We start from the raw sequence: 18542 nt of genomic DNA, 5'->3' as shown, positions 1-18542 counted from the left end.
GCCCATCCTAAAAGAAGGAATAGGAGGACTGAAAGGAAACCAAACAAGTCTGAAATCTAAAATTCTGTAGCTCTATGTCTGGTGCCTGGGGCCTACAGTCATGAGTTGTGAGCTCCAAAGAGTTTAGGCAGCTTCACCCCTATGGTCTTGCTGTTTACAGCCTATGTAGCCTCTTTCTTGGGCTGGCTCCACTGGCTGCTTGGAATTTTTCTCAGCAGATGTTCCATTCCTGGTATCTCCAATTTTCTGGTGTCTCTATTGCATGTTTGGCTTTACTCTCACAGTTGCACACAATCACCTTCTCAGGGTCAACTTGCCTGGCCTTCCAGTCCTTCCTTTGATATCCGGGTAGAAGCTTCCCCAACCCTACAACTTCTAATTTGTGTTCTGTATGCCTGAATGACCAGGAATGAATGACTAGTTCCGAGTTTTGCCTCCACCTGGAGCAGTAGCAAAGCCCCCCTTGAACCATGGTTCAGGAACCTCTGAATGTCTGAGCATAATCAAATGAGTCTCAGAGATTCCCTAGGTGACCTTTCTTGAACAGGGGTCTTAGTGGCTCTCCTGAGCCTGTAATGAGTGGGATCTTGCTGATTCCTGAGATGTCTTCAAGCTATTTACCTATTGTCCTAATGCAAAGTCTTCTTTTAATGTCAGTATTTTAGCAATCACATTCTCTTTTGCCAAAACTTTACACACATTTTCTTTCTGGTCAATCTTCACATCAGTATCCATGCTACAACCTGAATCTTGGGCTGCTTTGAAATTTCTTCCAGCAGATCAATTAGTCTGCCACTTTTAAATTTAGCCTTAAACAGTGTCTTAGGGCATGACCAAAATGTAGACAAACTCTTGGCCAAAATGAAACACACATGGCCTCTAGTCCAGTGAGTTAAGTGCTAAAGCTCCTCTGGAGGATAAGAGTATTTTAGATGATTGATAGAAATCTGAAACTAGTGAAAAGGATGGCATAAGTTAACAGAGTAGACTTTAATAGGAGAGTTTGCTGAGTGCCTTTAGAATAACATCATTGTTTGAAGCTTTACATAAGGAAAGTAGAAAAAGTCATAGCACAGTAGCATCAAGTTCCTTTGAGAACTATGGGAGAAACAAGAAAGAAATAAGCATGAGTCAGAGGAAGCAACTTAAAAGATGGAGACCCAGTAATTCAGGAGTTTCACAAGGTATGATGCTAAAGGTTGGTGCAAGATAGGAATTGAAAGAACTGACAAAATAATGACAGGCTAACCTTTATAGTGGATGATGGAGGAGGAATTGGCAGTGAAAGGTCACCCATGGCGAAGGGTATAGATACAGGCATGATGGAAGGAGCATTTACCAAGAAGCTGAGGGCATGGCTTGGGGGAAGGGAGGCAGCGTTACTTGTTCTCATATTGCTGTTGGAAGTTTAAATAAATCTTGTCCTACAAACTTGTCTCTCCAGCTACTCAGTCTTTCTATAAATGGCATTCTTGTAATTTCCATGGCACAGAAAAATGGGAGAAAAAACAATAGTTGCATATACTGCTGCAAAATTTTGCTCAGTAGTTAACTGGGTATATGATTGACAATGACTGTAAAATAATTTTTTCTGGAAGCTAGGGCAGGAGGTTGTTTCAATATCTTATCTACTGGATTCTGTCTCTGGGGCTAAGAGTTAAGAAATGAGTAGAAAAATACAATTGCAGAAGGTCTGGCAAAACATGGAGACAGACTGGACATGACGAATGAAAATACTCATGGAGAGATACATGATAATCTCAAGGTTGTAAATTTGGAGAATGAAAACTTAAAGGATATCAATAAATGTAATAGGAAAAGTAGAAGGATTTGGAGACTGGGCAAGGGGGAAAAATGATTAGGAATTTTTGGGACCATCTCCTTTTTGACAACAGGACTAGATGTTTCAACAGTTTTTATAATTTGAATCTCATATTCACATTTTTGCCCCATATCTGCATGCCATCTATCCTCTTATTTTATATTTTCTGATCAGTTCACATTTTATAGTGAATATTTCCTAAGCATCAATATTTATGGGATGGACCATTTACATGTCATCTTAAAATGCACAGATAGGAACATAGGAATATTAAGGATATTTGTGTCTAATCTTTGGAAAGTCTTTTCTCATAAGATTGGTGAGAAGCTTGAGGTACTGCTTCAGGCCAGAGTGATAGTTTGAACATTTTTGATTGGATCTAAATTTGAAGGTGTGTTTGCAATATTTAATTTATAGTATAATTGTGACCATTAAATGAAGTAATATAGAAAGTTCTAAGTACAGTGCCTGGCTCATAGTGATCTATAAATGATGGATGATGAAAATGGAGATGATGATAAAGTTACAACCATTTAAAAAATAGACACTGGTAGGGGCCGGGGATTTAGCTCAGTGGTTCTGGCACCTGCCTCGCAAGCACAAGGTCCTGAGTTCGATCCCCAGTACCAAAAAAAAAAAAAAAAAAAAAAAAATAGACACTGGTGTATGCTCTTGATCCAGGAGAGAAAGATGGAAAAATTGCTGCCAGGGGAAGGTCTAAGGCAGATGTCCCCTTTGGGAAAAGGAAGAGCCTCTTGACTACAGTAAAGGAAGCCAGTATTCCTGTAGACAAAGAATCATCCTGCCCCAGAACTGCAGAGAAGGGGAAAAGGTAGGATAGAATGGTGGAATGTAGAATGTTGAAATGGTGGTAGGAACAGCATGGGGAGATGGTGTCTCGAATTCATGAGTCTGAGGGAACTTGGAGTGAGATAGGATGAGGTTCAGTAAGAAAGAAAGGTGTTGTGCACCCTGAGGACCCTGGATATAACCTTTGGGGAATGATGCTAGGCTAGTATCTGAAAATTGTGCACTTGACCCAGATTTAGTGATTTGAAACCAACCTAAGGTATTATTTGAGATATTTAAAAAGATCATAATTACAAATATAGTTAGTTGAAAAGTCACTCAGATTTTTAAAAAAATCATAAACTTGTAAAAGAAGGTATGTATTTTGGGGCCTAATATGAGGAATTTATGGCTTTAACATTCAAAACTATTTAGTCCTAGTACAGTTAGGAGAACTTTGGCCCTATTCCATTTGCATATATTTGCTGGTGCTGGAAATCTGGCTATATACTCCACAACCACCCAAACCCCCATGTGTGACTTAACTCTTCAGAATTTGAGACTAATAGACACTGATTCTGCACTCTTATAGCCCGGAGGAAAGTTTCCATTGGCTGTACTGGGTTTCTCAAATGTCCAAAGCTTCCTGAGAGTCAAAGCCAGGGGATGGGTTCCTTCAAGGTCAGTCACTACATTTCATTCCAAAGATTTTCTTGTTCTTGAAAAGGATGAGGCAAAGGGAGGGGTCTCTGATCTGTAGCATCTTTTCCTTTGGCCCAGGCACCCGTCACCCCATCAGTTTGATTCCCACTGTGTAACCACAAAGACAAGGATGATGGATCTTTTTTGGGAACACAATGTAGTTTGCTTGGAAAAACATCTACTTTAGACAAACACGAAAAGCAGCCCAAGTGGGGCCTTGGCTGCTCTCCTGGTGTTACGCTCAGGCGTGTGTCTCGGGTGCTTGGCAGCAAAAGTTCTCTGGTTGCACAAAACAGCAGACCACCCTATGGGAATATCCATCCCCTGTCCTTGGTGTTCAAAACATAAATTGGAAGTTGCTGGCCCAAAAACAAGATTCAAACTTGACTCTTGAAATGTCAGTTTCTATGTATTGCAATGGACACCTTTCTCTGTTATCCTTAATCTACTAATCTCCAGGGGTGAGAATTCTGAGGGAGATGGTGGAACAAATACTATGTAAACACCGTTCTATTATGTTGAAAGATGTGTCCATTTAGCCCTCTGCTAACTCATGCTGGAAATCATCTATACTCTGAACCCTTGCTACATTTCACTTCCTCTGGTGGTATATTTATCAGATTCCATCTAGTACTTTCTTTCCTCATACGTGTGCCTTAATTTCCCTTCTGCCCTGCAACTTTCATAGGGGAATCACTGTGCCTTATTCAACTTTATTTTTCCCACAAGTTTTGTGCATGTGTGTGGCCAATGTATTCCCATATAACCTCTGACCTTGGCAAATTTATTTTATTCAAATATTTACTGAACACCTGCTACTGAAGATAAGCTAATATTGTAGATCATTGTTCTCTGTACTCTATGCTTAATTGTATCACACATTAATAACTATTACTTTATTCTCTTTTTATAGATGAAGAAAGCCAAGCATACAGTGCATATGAACTTTCCAAAGGTCCTGCAGCCTGCATGTGATGAACCGCCATTCCAAACCACTCAAGACCAGAGCCATGCTCTTAAACAGTAGGCTACATTGCAACTGGGTGTTGCCTCCTGAAATAGGATTAGGAAAGCAAAGATGAAAAACAAATGGCCCCTGAATGGAGCACTTCACATTGTAGTAGAAGATACAGACTTGCTCATCAAAACTAGACGATTTTGGAGTAGTGATGGAACTCTGCAGACAGGGGATCGACACCGAGAAGGATGTCCTCAGCTTACTGTGATCCTCAGGAGGCATTATAGGTGGATGTAGATTTTTTTTTTTGGGTAGCACTTGTCTTGATATTAAAAGTAGCTCCTAGTAGGAAGAATACATAGGTTTCAGAGAGCATCTTCTAGTTCATTCTTTTCCACAAAAGAAGAACCTGAAATAAAGAATTTAAGGGATTCATTCAGCATTCACAACTAATTCATTGGCATCCAAGGCAAGACAGAAAAGACTGTCAGACTTCTAAAGTGAACTCAAAATTTTCCTCAAGGTTCTTTTGGGAGAAAAAATGGTCAGAAAAGTAAAAATAAAGAAATTGAAGGAGATAAGTGACCATACAATTAAATGACTGTTATGTGATAAAGGAAAATCGGTGAAGAAGCAAAAACTATAGAACTACACATATTAGATTGGCATCTCTTGACTTTGACAACAAGTAGAAAAAATAAGACTTTCTCCTTCTTCCTTATTTTCCCTCCTGTCTCTCCAAATCCCCTCTTCCAATTTGTTCAGATACTGCCAATAAGAGAACTGTGCAGTGATTGCATTTGGTTCTGGGTCCTGAACCTGAACAGGGTTTCACTGACTGCTAGTTTTCTATGGGAATACAAATCTAAGCATTTACTGTACAGTCATGCATTTACCTCAAGATTTTGCTGTGTTTCCACTAGAGCAGATGCTGTTTGGACAGGTAGGGTATTGTAAAACCAGCTAGCTCTCTAATGATTTTGTTTGAACCACTTAGGCAAATTTCCTTAACTTCACCATGCTCCAGGTTAATTTTGACCTCTATCTTGTTTTTCTGTTATTTTCTCTACCTGGATGCCTGCCCCACCCCCTGTATCTATTTAATTCTTTGCTCCTTTACATATCTAGTAGGAATTCTCCCTCCTCCATGAAGTATATCTGAGCCAAATTTTCCACAGTGAGTTGCAAGGAACAGGTTCCCCTGAGAGTTTCCTGAAATCTGGATTCCATAATCTTCTCTAATGTTTAGAATCTATAATCTATCTCAAAGCTTAGTAGTCAGTCATTTATTATCTATGTAAGAAATGGTTAAATATCTATCATGGACTAAGCATACACAGTGATGAACACTGAGTTGTAACTCTTTCCTTCTCCTAAGCGTTGTGTCTTTACCCGGATGTTATGTTCCTGGAAACCAAGGGTAAGTCCTATCACAATGGTATACCATTATTAACATAGCACACATTGATGAGAGAATAATAGAGATTAGATATGTGATTTGGGTTGGTGTGTTGGTAAATTAAGAGAATGTGACTCAATTTTATCAATTAAATTGCTTTTATTTTATTCTGAAGAAACCAATCTGCAAGAAAGCAAACTTTGGACCCAATTTTGTGGTGTTTCTAATAACAAATCTTTTTGCAGAAAGTCTGAAAAGTATCTACTCATTGTGACTGGCTCAATAGCAATGTCCAACATAAGAAAAATACAAATTCTCAGGAGAACAGTTTAACTTTGGTGCTTCTGGCCAAAGGATGGTCCTGGGTACAGTTCTGCTTCCAGCTAATAATTATGGCAGAGATCAGGACACATTGCTTTGCTGCTTGTGCAGTGAGGCCTCGGGATCTGCTCTCCCCGACTGGACAGATCACTTTGCCAGCTGTGTGGAGGATGGATTTGAGGGAGACAAGACTGGAGGCAGTAGTCCAGAAGCTTTGCACCGCCCCTATGGTTGTGATGTTGAATCCCAGGCACTGAATGAAGCCATCAGGTGGAGCTCCAAGGAGAACTTACTTGGAGCCACTGAGAGTGACCCTAATCTCTTCGTTGTACTTTATGATTTTGTAGCAAGTGGTGGTAACACACTCAGCATTACTAAAGATGAAAACCTGCGAGTCTTTGGTTACAATCAGAATGATGAGTGGAGTGAAGTTCGCTCTAAGAATGGACAAGGTTGGGTGCCAGGCAACTACATCACTCCAGTAAATAGCCTGGAAAAGCATTCCTGGTACCGTGGACCAGTGTCACGCAGTGCAGCACAGTATCTACTCAGCAGCCTAATCAATGGCAGTTTCCTTGTGCAAGAAAGTGAGAGCAGCCCTGGGCAGCTGCCCATCTCACTCAGGTATGAGGGTCATGTCAATAGCACCGCAGATGGCAAGGTAAGACTTGCCAGTAACCCCTCTAGGTGTGGGCTAGCTGCTCTGTAGAAACAATACTCAGACTGATAAAGTGGACTATAGTTTTTAATGTCCAATATGGAATTAAAATATTTGCTTTGTGAGTTCAGTTTATTTATCATGTTAGAGAGACTTTGTTCTTTTCAAAAACAATATAATTAAATTTAAAACAAGTATATTAATAAAGATAAGATAGATTTGAAGGTAATGAAAGAATTTGTATATAAGTTAGCTGTTCTAATCATCAATTCTCAGATATTCAATACATTAATGTAAAATTTCTAAATTAACCTTGTGGAGTTGAAAATTAGAATGAGCTTTAATGAAAGTTCACAGAATAATAATTTAGACTTCTTGAGACTGGTGTTGATCATTAATTTATGTTCATGTAAGTAGATCATTAATTTATGTTCATGTGAGTAGATCATTCAATCATTTAGCAGTTTGTATGTTGGGAAGACCAATCATCTGAGCATTAATGTGTTATAATGAAACTGTTATATTTTATAAATTATAAAGCCTGAGCTTGTGTCAGTTTCTCTTCTATTGAACAGTAATTTAGGTTGAGTCCTTTTTTTCCATTCTTCCCCTCTGTGTAGTATGCAGCATAGGGGGAAATCATGGGCTTTGGAGCAAGCATCATTTATTGACTTTGTGACCTTACATAAGCCCCAGTTTCCCTATTATGAAATCCCGCTTTTCATAATATTGTGTAAAGATTAAATGACATTGCACCAATAAAAGAATTTTAAAAAAGATTAAATGACGTTATTTCTGTAATACATAACTGTTGGTACAAAATAGAAAATAATTAGATTATTAGTTCTCTGTTTTTGCACCATCATACATACATAGTATGTTGCCTTGTGGCTCAAACAAATAGAATCAGTGAGTCATAATGTAAGTGAGACTCAGCAGTTCCAACAGAAATGAACACATGTGTGCCAGAAGATAGGTACGGGAATGTTTACATCAACAGGTAGTCCAAATTGGAAACACCCAAATATCTAAGAATAGTACAATGGATTAATAAATTGTGATATGTTGATTAAATGGAATCTCTAACAACAACAGAAATGAATATAGTGTTCTACACAAAGCACCACAGGAAAATCTATGGCCTGCCAGCTGCCTACTTTTATAAATAAAATTTTGTTGCAATACTCTCACATCTATTTGTTTATATATTAAATTTATGGCTACTTTCTATTACTAGGCAGAGCTGAGTAGTTGCAACAGAGACCTTATAGCCATAAGGCAATAATATGTGTCTTCTCTCCCTGTATAGAAGTTTGCTGGTCCCTCCTATAGATGAACCTCATACATATAAGATTGTTTGAAGGGGATCAGTGATTTCCAGAGGTTTGGGATGGCTAAGTATGGTTTTCTTTCTGAGGTGATGAAAATATTTTGGAGTTTAGATAGTGATGGTTGGACAACTTTGTAACTATACTAAAAAACTACTGAATTGTATAAATGGTGAATTTTATGATATGTGAATTATATTGCAGTAAAAGATGACTGAAAGAAGATCTTAAATAATACATATTGTATGATTTCATGTGCATGTGGCTCAAGCAAAGCTAATCTAAGGTGTTAAAAATTAGTACAGAGGTTACCTTTGCAGGAGTAAGTAGCTGGCAGGAGCTGGGGCTTCTGGGATGCCGGTTGTATTAAAATTCTTGGTGTGGGTAATATTTACATGTGGAGTTTATTTTTAAACATCACCAATTCTCCATTTGTGAATTGTATACTTGTGTGTGTACAATAAAACAAGTTTCTTTTAAAAAAGCAACAAGTTCCCTTGGAAAATAAAGCTAGAGACTACTATCTTATTTTACCCTTCTTATTGCTTATTACAAATTAACTATTTTGTTAATAATGCTCTGACAGTCCAATTGTAGTTCTTTTTAAAAAATGGCCTAGATATTCAAAAGCACATTGTAATTAAATTAAGTTACAAGATAATTAAACAAAATTATAATACCCTCAAAACAAAAAAAGAAAAATACAAATTCTCTGAGTTTGGAACATCTACCAGAATAAATAAAAGACAACAAGGTGAAACCACAGGCCATTCTTCTCTATAGAAATCCAACCTCGGTCACTTGATTTGATGACTAGTCACAATCCTATGTGACCAAGCTGAATTCAGGAAAGAATTCAGATTGAGCTCATTAAATTCATCAACAGGGAAAATATTTGTTCTCATCTGATCATCTTTGACTAAAAATCCTCTTGTAGTGAAGATAACATAAAAGAATTAAAAATGAACCATGCTATTCCCTCATCACTGGAGTATCTAACTAGAAATCAGATTGGCACCTGGTGATTAATACCATCTGTCCAGCATTTCTTGCTTGGGGACTGGGTGTCAGGAAAGAAGGATTTATTGTATCCTAAGATGTCCAAGAACAAACTCCAGGGACAGATGTGGTAAAGGCAGGACTTAAAGCATTTGCTGAGACTATTCCAGTTATTCTTTAAAAGACTTGTCCAATATAAATTCGGTGAAACAGATTTTATGATTTTGTGCATGTCCTTAAATGGAATGTCAGCATTGGGTTACTGGAGTCAATGCTACCAAATCTGAACGCTTGGATGCAGCCCTGTCTTTAAGTATTTGTCATGGGGGAAAACACTGAGGCTTGGCAGTAACTCCACATACAAGGTATGGGAGAATAAACTATTCCTAAATTGCACTACTAAGAAGCTGAAGGGATCTGTAAAAGACCTTTCAAACCGGTATTCTGCCATAGGAATTCCAACGATTGAAGAATTACTGAGAATTCTTGATTCAGTAAATCTTGAATTTAGCATTTCCCTCATCATGGCTTTTGGAATGTGTCCCTTAATGCATTATAAATGGTCCTCTACTATCAGAGGATGGTGCCTGATGTTCCCTGTTGTTGTTGAGTGCAGAACTGAAGATGAAAAAGGCTCTAAATTTCAAGTATGTACTAAACAAATGAGTTGGGAAAAGGACTTTCTGCCAGTGGGTTCATTCACAGGAGAATGTGCAGCTAAGACTGGAGCATGGAAGAGCGTGGTTTACTAGCTCAGAGAGACTAGGGATGAAATACACCTCCTTCTGGTCCCTGTCATCTGAAATACTCTGGTTTTGTTTTGTTTTTTGCCAGCCATACAAGATTGCTTGCAAGGATAATTCTAGTCCTTGGCAAAACCTTCCTAGTCTGCTGGCCCTGCAGGCAGAGGGAAGGAAGTGATAAGAGGTAGTGACCATTTCCACAGGGTGAGTCTTTTCTCTTCTCCTGGATAAAGCCATCGAGAACAGAGAGTCAGAGCTACAGTGGAGCATAAACTGTTCCCCCAAGGTGTGGCCTTTGATCCATCCACCTGCATCAGCATCACCTGACAAGTAGTTAAACTGCACATTACAAGGACCCATGTGACACCTTCAGCATCAGAATCTCTGGCAGTAGGGCTGGAGAACACCAATTTTAACAGACTCCCCAAGGGATTTTTGTATATCTCAAACTTCTGACTTGTCATTGGAATTGCTTCGGTTGGAGAGGAGGCTACAGAGGGGATGAGATGGGATTGGGGGAAGGGGTGGACTGGACCCATTGGAATGGTGATTCTGTGATCAGGAAATGTGGGATTGGAGAATAGCTGCAGGGTAGCGATACAAACCGCTGACCTGCATATATATTTTATTTGGATTACACAGCATTTAAGTTGTGAAACTAGAAATACCTTTATAATGGACACGTTCTCTTCAATCCTTCCCATCTCCTCTCTTGCCCTTGCCTCTGAGAGCACATGATCTTTCACTCTTGGGAAAGGTGGTGGGTCTCACATTAACTTTCCTATCGTGTCCTTGTTTTTAAATCATGAAATATGATTTGTTCATGGAAGTTGGTCTGCAGGAGGATGAACAAGCTTCTTTCATTGTTTTGTCTTTCGAGCTACCTTTATCTTGTTGACTTGCTCCAGGGGACCAGTGAAATAGTTCCTAGCAAAGTGTACTCATGCAGTGCATGCCTCAATAATTTTTGGATGAAAAAGGGTGATTTATCTTAGAGCTGTTTTCTCTTATTCCTTCCACCCTCCAAGCCTTCCTACATTTCAGTTTTTCCCCCCACGAAGTGGCAGAGGGTTTCTATAATCTGGATCCTTCATTCACCTGCTTCAGGAGGGACAGGTGCAGCCCAGATTTCTTTCTATTTCTCTGTTACAAATTCTCTGTGAAAGAAAGGCACAGCTTGCAGGTGAGAGCCTTTTCTAGTCTGCTCATTCCTGAATGTTTTCATGTAAACATCTTAATTGGTGGCAAATCTGTTTGTCTGTTGTGTTTGTCAAGTTAGTGTAAACTGTAGCCCATTAGGCCTTTAGATGAGTCTACTAAAGATTTTCAGATGTTTCTTATTTCCTCAGCTAAGAGCTGGATTTGAACCAGAGCGCAGAGGTGAAAGGGCAATGTGTAATATACGGAGACATGGAGTTTGACATATGAAATAAAATAATGTAATGTTTTTAATATTTAAGATGAAAAAAGCAGCAATAAAACATCGTGGAAGGAGGAAAACACGAATACCTGTATATTTTAATTTTAAATGCCTGCAGATGTTGAATTTTAATCAGAGCATGTCAGATTCAGACTCTGACAAAGGCAAAAATGTGAGATCTGTTTTCTTGAATTGCTTCCACATTTTATGTTTCAGATTTTTATTGCATATAGCACTGCATCATCATATATTTATGTAAAATGCCAGCATCCATTGCCTCAGCCTGTGCGTGATGACTAACATGTAGAAGCTCATGCAGGAAAGACTCCTTCTCTCTCCACGGCACCGATTCTCTGTGACCTTGTGGGAAGGAAGGCGTTTAACCCCTCTCTGCTTCAGTCTCCCTAATCACAGAATAGAAACTGCCACTCTTGTTTCTTCTCGAGCTCCTCAGTGTGGTGAGGCTCATTTGAAAAAGCAACTGAGAAATACAGTTAGGCAACCTCGCCATTGTGTGTCCATCGCAGTCTGCCTGCAGCAACCTGGATGACGTCCGTCGATCACTTCAAGACCCCTTGACACAATCAAGAGATGTGGTAAACAGGAGATGGATGAGGCTGTTGCTGGTGTAACGTGACACAGTTTTACAGTAAACATTTTATACAAGTAGAAGGAGCACACTCTTAAAACAACGCCTAAGACTACAGTATCGTAGATGAAAAACCGGTAAGATAATGGTTGGTGGTCGCTATGAAGAACTGGGTACTCCACACAGTTGTCTGCACTATGCTTTTGTACAGCTCACAGCACGGTAGGTTTGTCCATAGGGGCATTGACACAGGCAGGTGAGCATTGTGTGGTATTGTGTTGTTGTAATGGCTTTGACGTCACCAGGGGGTAGGAATCGCTCAGTTCCATTGTAATCTCATGGGACCACCTCATCTACTCGGCCCAGCCTTGACCAGACTCATTGTGCCGTGCATGACTGTATGGACACGCGTGTACAAATTAACTCAGAGAGAATGAAAGAGAAAAAGAAAACTAGTGGGAACCAGACAAATAAGTTTCTTCCAGTAAAAATTAAACAGACACATATTAAAACCCCAAGTTGCTACTTTGAAAATGTATGCATGTTTACGATAGTTTCTATTTTTCTGAGGTTTTTTTTTCATATTTTTAAAGCAGCGGGAAAGCAATAACTTTAAATTTTCATTGAAATTATATCTATAATATATATGTATTATGCATTATATATTTTATATATGACATATAATGTAATATATAATATAAATAATATGTATATATTATATTATGATTGTATAATATAAATATAACATAATATATTATGTTACTATAATATGCATTATAATATAATAAATTATATAATTACATAATGTATAATATAAAATATATATAATATGTATAATTTCAATGAAAATTTAAAGTGATATATTTACATTATGAAGAAATATCTACATCTTCACATTATATTCTCTCTGAGTGTTTTTTTGAGGAAGTACTGGGAAATTGAACCCAGGGCCTTTCCCTGAGCTACATCCCCAGCATATTTGTTATACTTTTTGAGACAGGGTCTTGCTAAGTCACTCTACTGCCCAGGCTGGGCTCAAATTTTCAATCTCTGCCTCAGCCTCCCAGAGGGCTGGGTTGACAGGTGCACCACGCCTGGCTCTCTGAACACTTTGAATGTTAAGGCATAAGGTAAGGATAAGCAGTTATTTGGTAAGGTAAGGATAAGCAGATAATGAACACAAGTTTGCTGGCTCATGGTTCTGGAGGCTGGGAAGTATGAAGCTGGGAACTATGAAGTTGAAGGGCCAGCATCCGATGAGAGCCTTCTTGCTGTGTTATCTCAGAGAGGAGGGAGGGAGGCGAGAGATCCTCTCAAAAACCATTAGTCCATCCACGACACTAGACCCCTAATGTCTGGCCACCCCTTATAAGTCCCATTCTTAATACTACTATAAATAGTAACAACTAAATGTCAACATGAGTTGGGGGGGGCATTTAAACCACACAAGGGTCCTTTAAACTAAAGGACTATATACCCTTGGCCCTCTTAAATCTTTGCTCTTGCTGTCTCTTTTCCACTTTGAGGTCCTTATTCTGCTTTCTAAGGGAATTGGGAACTGCTAGAAACAGCAAAGGGACTTTTAAGAACAGTGAAGCTTTATTAAATGTTGAGTTATCTGTGATGTAGTCCCCCCACCTCAGTTCATTCATTCATTCACTCATTCAATGCTGGGGATTGAACCTAGGGCCTTGTGTATTCTAGGAAAGCTACCACAGAGCCGTGTGGCCCCCCGCCCCCATTTCTTGTTTTCCAGTGTTCAGGGAAGTCTGGTATATGATGTTATGATGTTTAGGGAGAAAGAAAAGAAGTGGTAGTTCACATCCAGGATAATGTGATATAAAATGTGGGCTACACATTTAGAAATTAAGATGACCTATCTGCTGAACAGATGTAGTGATACAGGACTCATTACCAGCAGTGAAGGGGAAAATTACAAGAGTTTCTATTGAACCCATTCCTTCTACCAAATCACCAATAGATTTATATTTTATATACTCCACATACTTTTATTTTTAAGCAACCTCGTTATTTGACCTTCAGGGACTCTACTATATTTTAATAGAGTGTGTTTCCACCAGAAATGCTTCTTGGGATTATTTCAGAGCAAGGTGGTCAGGGTGAGAAGTGAATCACACTTCCCAGAGACCCCTAAGCACATCACTTATGGGTCTCTTGGCCCCTGGCTGCTTCTAGAAGTGACCCGTGCACCTAGATCAGCTCAGTGGAAGTTGTGGTGACCATTTTTGCCTGGAAGTCCAAGCTCCAGAATGATGGTGTGGAGAGATGAGAAGCAGAGAAAAACATTTGGAGCTATTGTGGGTATAAGATTCAGAAGAGAGAGTGATGTGTCCAAGTAGGAGTTCCGGAAAGTCACCTGTGAAGTATGTAAAACCTCCAGCTTCCTGTCAGAAAACCTACAGCACAGATGCACAATAATCTTCAAGACCTCTGGAGCTGAGCACCATGGTTCTGGGACTCCTTGTTGGTAACTGATTATGGACAACCACAGTCAGACACACTCCTCAAAGGGCGTGCATACATCAAGGTTACCTCCTGTCTCCATCTCCATCTTTGATTCACCTCATATAAAATTAACTTCTCATTCATCTCTATACTTTGTACCTCCATTCTTGTGACTCCCAGAGATGAAGAATCTGTAGATGGAAGGGACTTTAGAGATATTTAGTGCCAGCTCTCAATTCCACTTAATTATTTCTTCTTCATTCATGCAGTTATGTAATACTGGCTCTCTAGTCACTGGGATATAATAGAAGACATGTACGGAAAACTCCATGAAGATGGATGCTCATGGACCTACTGTCAGCTGTCCCTAAGTCAATCCTTTGGTTTATCCTTCCTCAGTGTACCCTCCATTTCCCCACATGATCTAGTCCACACTTTTATCACTTTTTCCAGAATTCTATTCCTATCCTCACCACCATGCTGTTATTTTCAGGAGTTTGAATAAATAACTTTGGTAATTTGAAAGTAGGAGGTATGAAGCTCATTTTGTTATTAGTCACATCATTTTCCAGGTGAAAAACAACCAGTTTAAAGGAGTCATGGGACTTGCAAGGTACACAGCTCTATTCCTAGGGTAGATGCTAGACAAACAGACTCAGTCTTCTGTCTGTTAGACAATCAAATATCTGTGTTCTACTTTAACAAACTAGATGAACCCTATCTAGGGAAATAATGTCCAACCGTTTCCAATCAGATGTTCCTTTTGAAAACAGATCTGACTCCCCGCTCAAGTTGGAGGAAGCAAGGGTAAAAATGTTGGCTTGTTCCATTATTACTTTTAGGAGTCTTCTTAACTGCTAAGAACTACATAGTCTGTCTTCAGTCTGCCTCTGAGCATAGCTATGGATCAGATGGGCAGGACGCACCTCCTACTCACTGAACAGCTGAAGACAGCTGTAGTCCTTTACTAGAGCAACAGCTCTAGGTAGGGCTTCTTCCATGTCATCAGCCTTTCAGGGAACTATTGGCCAAAGGTTGGAGAAACCATGTGCCCCACTCTACTTAGCTGATCCTGCTTGATTCTTTAGCACTAGGGCCCTGGCTTTAAGGGACCTTCTATCTGGGGAGCTGGCACAGGCTCCACCTCCACAATCCTTGTGTGATTCTTCTAGTTTCAACACCTGGCTTCCAAAGGGAGGAATAATGGCCTTGCTTGCATGGGGTCTGGGAAATTGGTAGGCTGTGATTTGTATTCCTGTCTTTGTAAACCAGGATGTGGTATTTCAGATTTATGCCACGTGTAAAAAATAATGACACAAAATATTTAACATTCATTTTAAGAAGTCAAGTAGGATCACAGTACAGTTAGATTCCTCCTTGTTCTTTTCCTGCCCCATCTTCATCTTTGCTTCCTGAGGAATCACTGCCCTAAACTTGGAATTTGTTCTTCCTGTACATGTCCTTTTGTTATTAGCATTCATTCTTGAGTGCAGTATGGTGATTTCATTGCATGTTGGAAAAAGTTGGACAAATGTCCTCATATTACCTGTGTTCATCTGAAATTTGATTTTTTTCCTTCAGTATTTTGTTTGTGAGATTTATCCATATTGAAATATATAGTATGTAATATTCAATTCCATAACTATACCAAAAGGTACTTAACCATTCTTCTGTTGATGGACATTTGTGTTGTTTCTGTTTCTTTCACCACTACAAAAATATTGCAATGAACATTCTTATCCACATCTTGTGTATGTACATGAGATTTTTCTCTGGCATATATACTTAAAAGTGAAATTCCTGAATTAATTTCTATTTTTTTGACTCAGGACCAACTAAAAAGTTGATTTGAAGGAATGTCACAGCTTTTCCTTGAGTTAAAATATTCAATTAAGCCCCAATTTGGCCACTGCACCACTTTTCTAATAAGCATTAGCTGTTTTTGTTTTGTTTTGTTTTGCTTTGGATAGGTTTTCTGAGTCAGGGTCTCACCATGTATTCCATGCTGATCTTGAACTCATAGCAATCCTTCTACCCCAGTCTCTCAAACGCAGGGATTACAGGTGTGTACCACTACACCCTGCTTTGATGAGTTTTAACAGTTGTTAATGGTTATGGTGAGCTTGAGAGAAGAGGGCAGCTGGGAGATCATTAGTTTGCTTGCAACCTATGGGAGACACAAATGTGGATGACAAAGGTGCCATCGCCCCTTTATGCTTCACAGGTACACAATCATTGCAAGTCTCCCACCTCTACTTGGTCTTTTGCTCCAATCCGTCTTCCAAAAATCTGTTTGTGTGTGTGTGTGTGTGTGTGTGTGTGTGTGTGTATGATACTGGGGCCTGGGGACTGAAGGTAAGAAATGCTGAGAAACATCCCCAGACCTTTCATTTTTAAGTTTTAAAATTTAGTCTCTCAACATGCACTAAACTAAAATCAAAATGGATTAAAGATCTAAATATCAAAACAGAAATGCTGAACCAGCTGGGGCAAAGGTTAGGTAGAACTCTTATAGACATTGCTGTAGGAAAAGATTTTATGAATAAAACCTCAGTTGCCCATGAACTAGCACAAACAATCAATAAGTGAGATCTCTTCTTCTTAAAAGGCTTTTGCACAGCAAGAGAAACCACCAGCAGTGTGAAGAGACAAACCACAATGTGGGAAAAAATCTTCACCTGCTGTTCCTCGGACAAAGGTCTACTATCTCGAATCTATAAAGAACTCAAAAAAATCAGACCTCCCAAATTTAAAGACCCAATCCAAAAATGGGCATCTGAGATGAACAGATATTTCTCAGACAAAGAAGTAGAAATAGCAAATAAACATACGAAAAAATGTTCAACATCACTGGTCATTTGAGAGATGCAAATGAAAACATCGCTGAGATTCCACCTCACTCCAGAAAGAATGGCTGCTATCATGAAATCAACCAATAACAAATGCTGGCTGGGCTATGGGGAAAGAGGAACCCTGCTCCACTGCTTGGTGGGAGTGTAGACTGGTGCAACCACTGTGGAAATCACTGTGGAGATACCTCAAAGAACTAGGACTGGAAGTCGCATTTGACTCAGCTATTCCCTTGCTGGCTATCTTCCCCAAAGAATTAGAAGAATCATGCCACAGTAATATATGTGCACCCATGTTCATAGCAGCACAATTCGTGATAGCTAAAACTTGGAAACAACCCAATTGCCCATGAACAGGAGACTGGATAAAGAAAATGCGGTTTTTTATAAAAGGGAGTACTAGTCATCCATAAAAAATGAGAAATTAGCTAAATAGATGCACATTGAGGTGATACTCTTAAGTGAAATAAATAGGACACACATGTGTAAATACCAAATAGTTTCTCTAGTGTGAGAAACTGAAAGTGTAAAGAAGAACTAAAAGGTATAATAGATAATGTGAAATAGGAAGAAATGGGGCAAAGGGGAAGGGGAAGTAGAGAGGTCGGGGAAAGGAAAGAAGGGAATGGAATTAATATGAGAAAATGAAAAAATGGAAACAAAGTCTTTGTAAATAGGGAGGGATGGAGGGGTTGAAGGGGGGCAGGGGAAGGGGGAAAAATTAGAACCAAGAGAGATTATGTAAAGGTGCAAATTTCCAATGATGAATGTCATTATATTGTACACCTAAAATGTACCAATAAAATTAATTTAAAAAAAAAAATTGAGTCTCACTATGTTGCCCAGGTTGACCTTAAACACTTGATCTTCCTGCCACAGCCTACTGAGTAGCTAGGATTACAGATATACATACCACACCCAGCCCTAAAATCCTCTTAGATGTGTTTATAATACATAAGGGAAAGTTGTGCATCAAAGTCTTCACCAATCAGACCCTAACCAGTTTCTTGTCTTACTCTCTAGGCCTCTCCTAAAGTAAAACAAATGATTTTGTGAAAAATAAATTTTTCTTGTTCCCAAATAGTTCTTTTATATCCTGAATTTACCTTTTCTTTTTAACAATTTTCCTCTCCTGTTCACCTATCCAAATTCTATGTTTTGAAAGATGAATTTATATTCCATGGTTTCTACACGACCTCTCCTTACTACCCCCACAGTACAGTGTGACATCTCCCCAGTGTGGTTCCCTCAATGAATGGGCCACTGTAGGAGGCAGTAAATTCTCTTTTTGCTAGAAGTATTGATGCTCAGGTAAAAGTTTGTCTTATGGAATGGGATGATGGATTTTTTGTAGATGTCAGGAGTTTCTTTCAATGTTAAGATAATCATTTATATAATCTTTTCGTTGGATGCTTTGAATTCTAATTTAAATTTTATATTTTTAATTTTGTGAATTTTTTAATCACCTTCACAAAACTGATCAATGGTGTTGAAATTTC

General features: G+C 38.9%; 1 long non-coding RNA gene across 2 annotated transcripts in view; it reads left to right on the top strand.

The window, feature by feature from the left end:
• Positions 1–8349, top strand: part of LOC147828845 (uncharacterized) — a 37659-nt gene extending 29310 nt beyond the window's left edge. For both annotated transcript variants that reach the window (XR_015450097.1, XR_015450096.1), the window contains one exon: positions 4227–8349. This is a non-coding gene — a long non-coding RNA (uncharacterized LOC147828845). The remainder of the gene's footprint in view (positions 1–4226) is intronic.
• Positions 8350–18542: the final 10193 nt, after the last annotated feature.

The sequence above is a fragment of the Heterocephalus glaber genome, unplaced genomic scaffold (genome assembly GCF_053883595.1).
Source record: "Heterocephalus glaber isolate CG9 unplaced genomic scaffold, H.glaber_assembly_v1.0 deba00000901, whole genome shotgun sequence".
Lineage (NCBI taxonomy): Eukaryota > Metazoa > Chordata > Mammalia > Rodentia > Bathyergidae > Heterocephalus > Heterocephalus glaber.
This window is presented reverse-complemented; position numbering and strand designations above follow the sequence as displayed.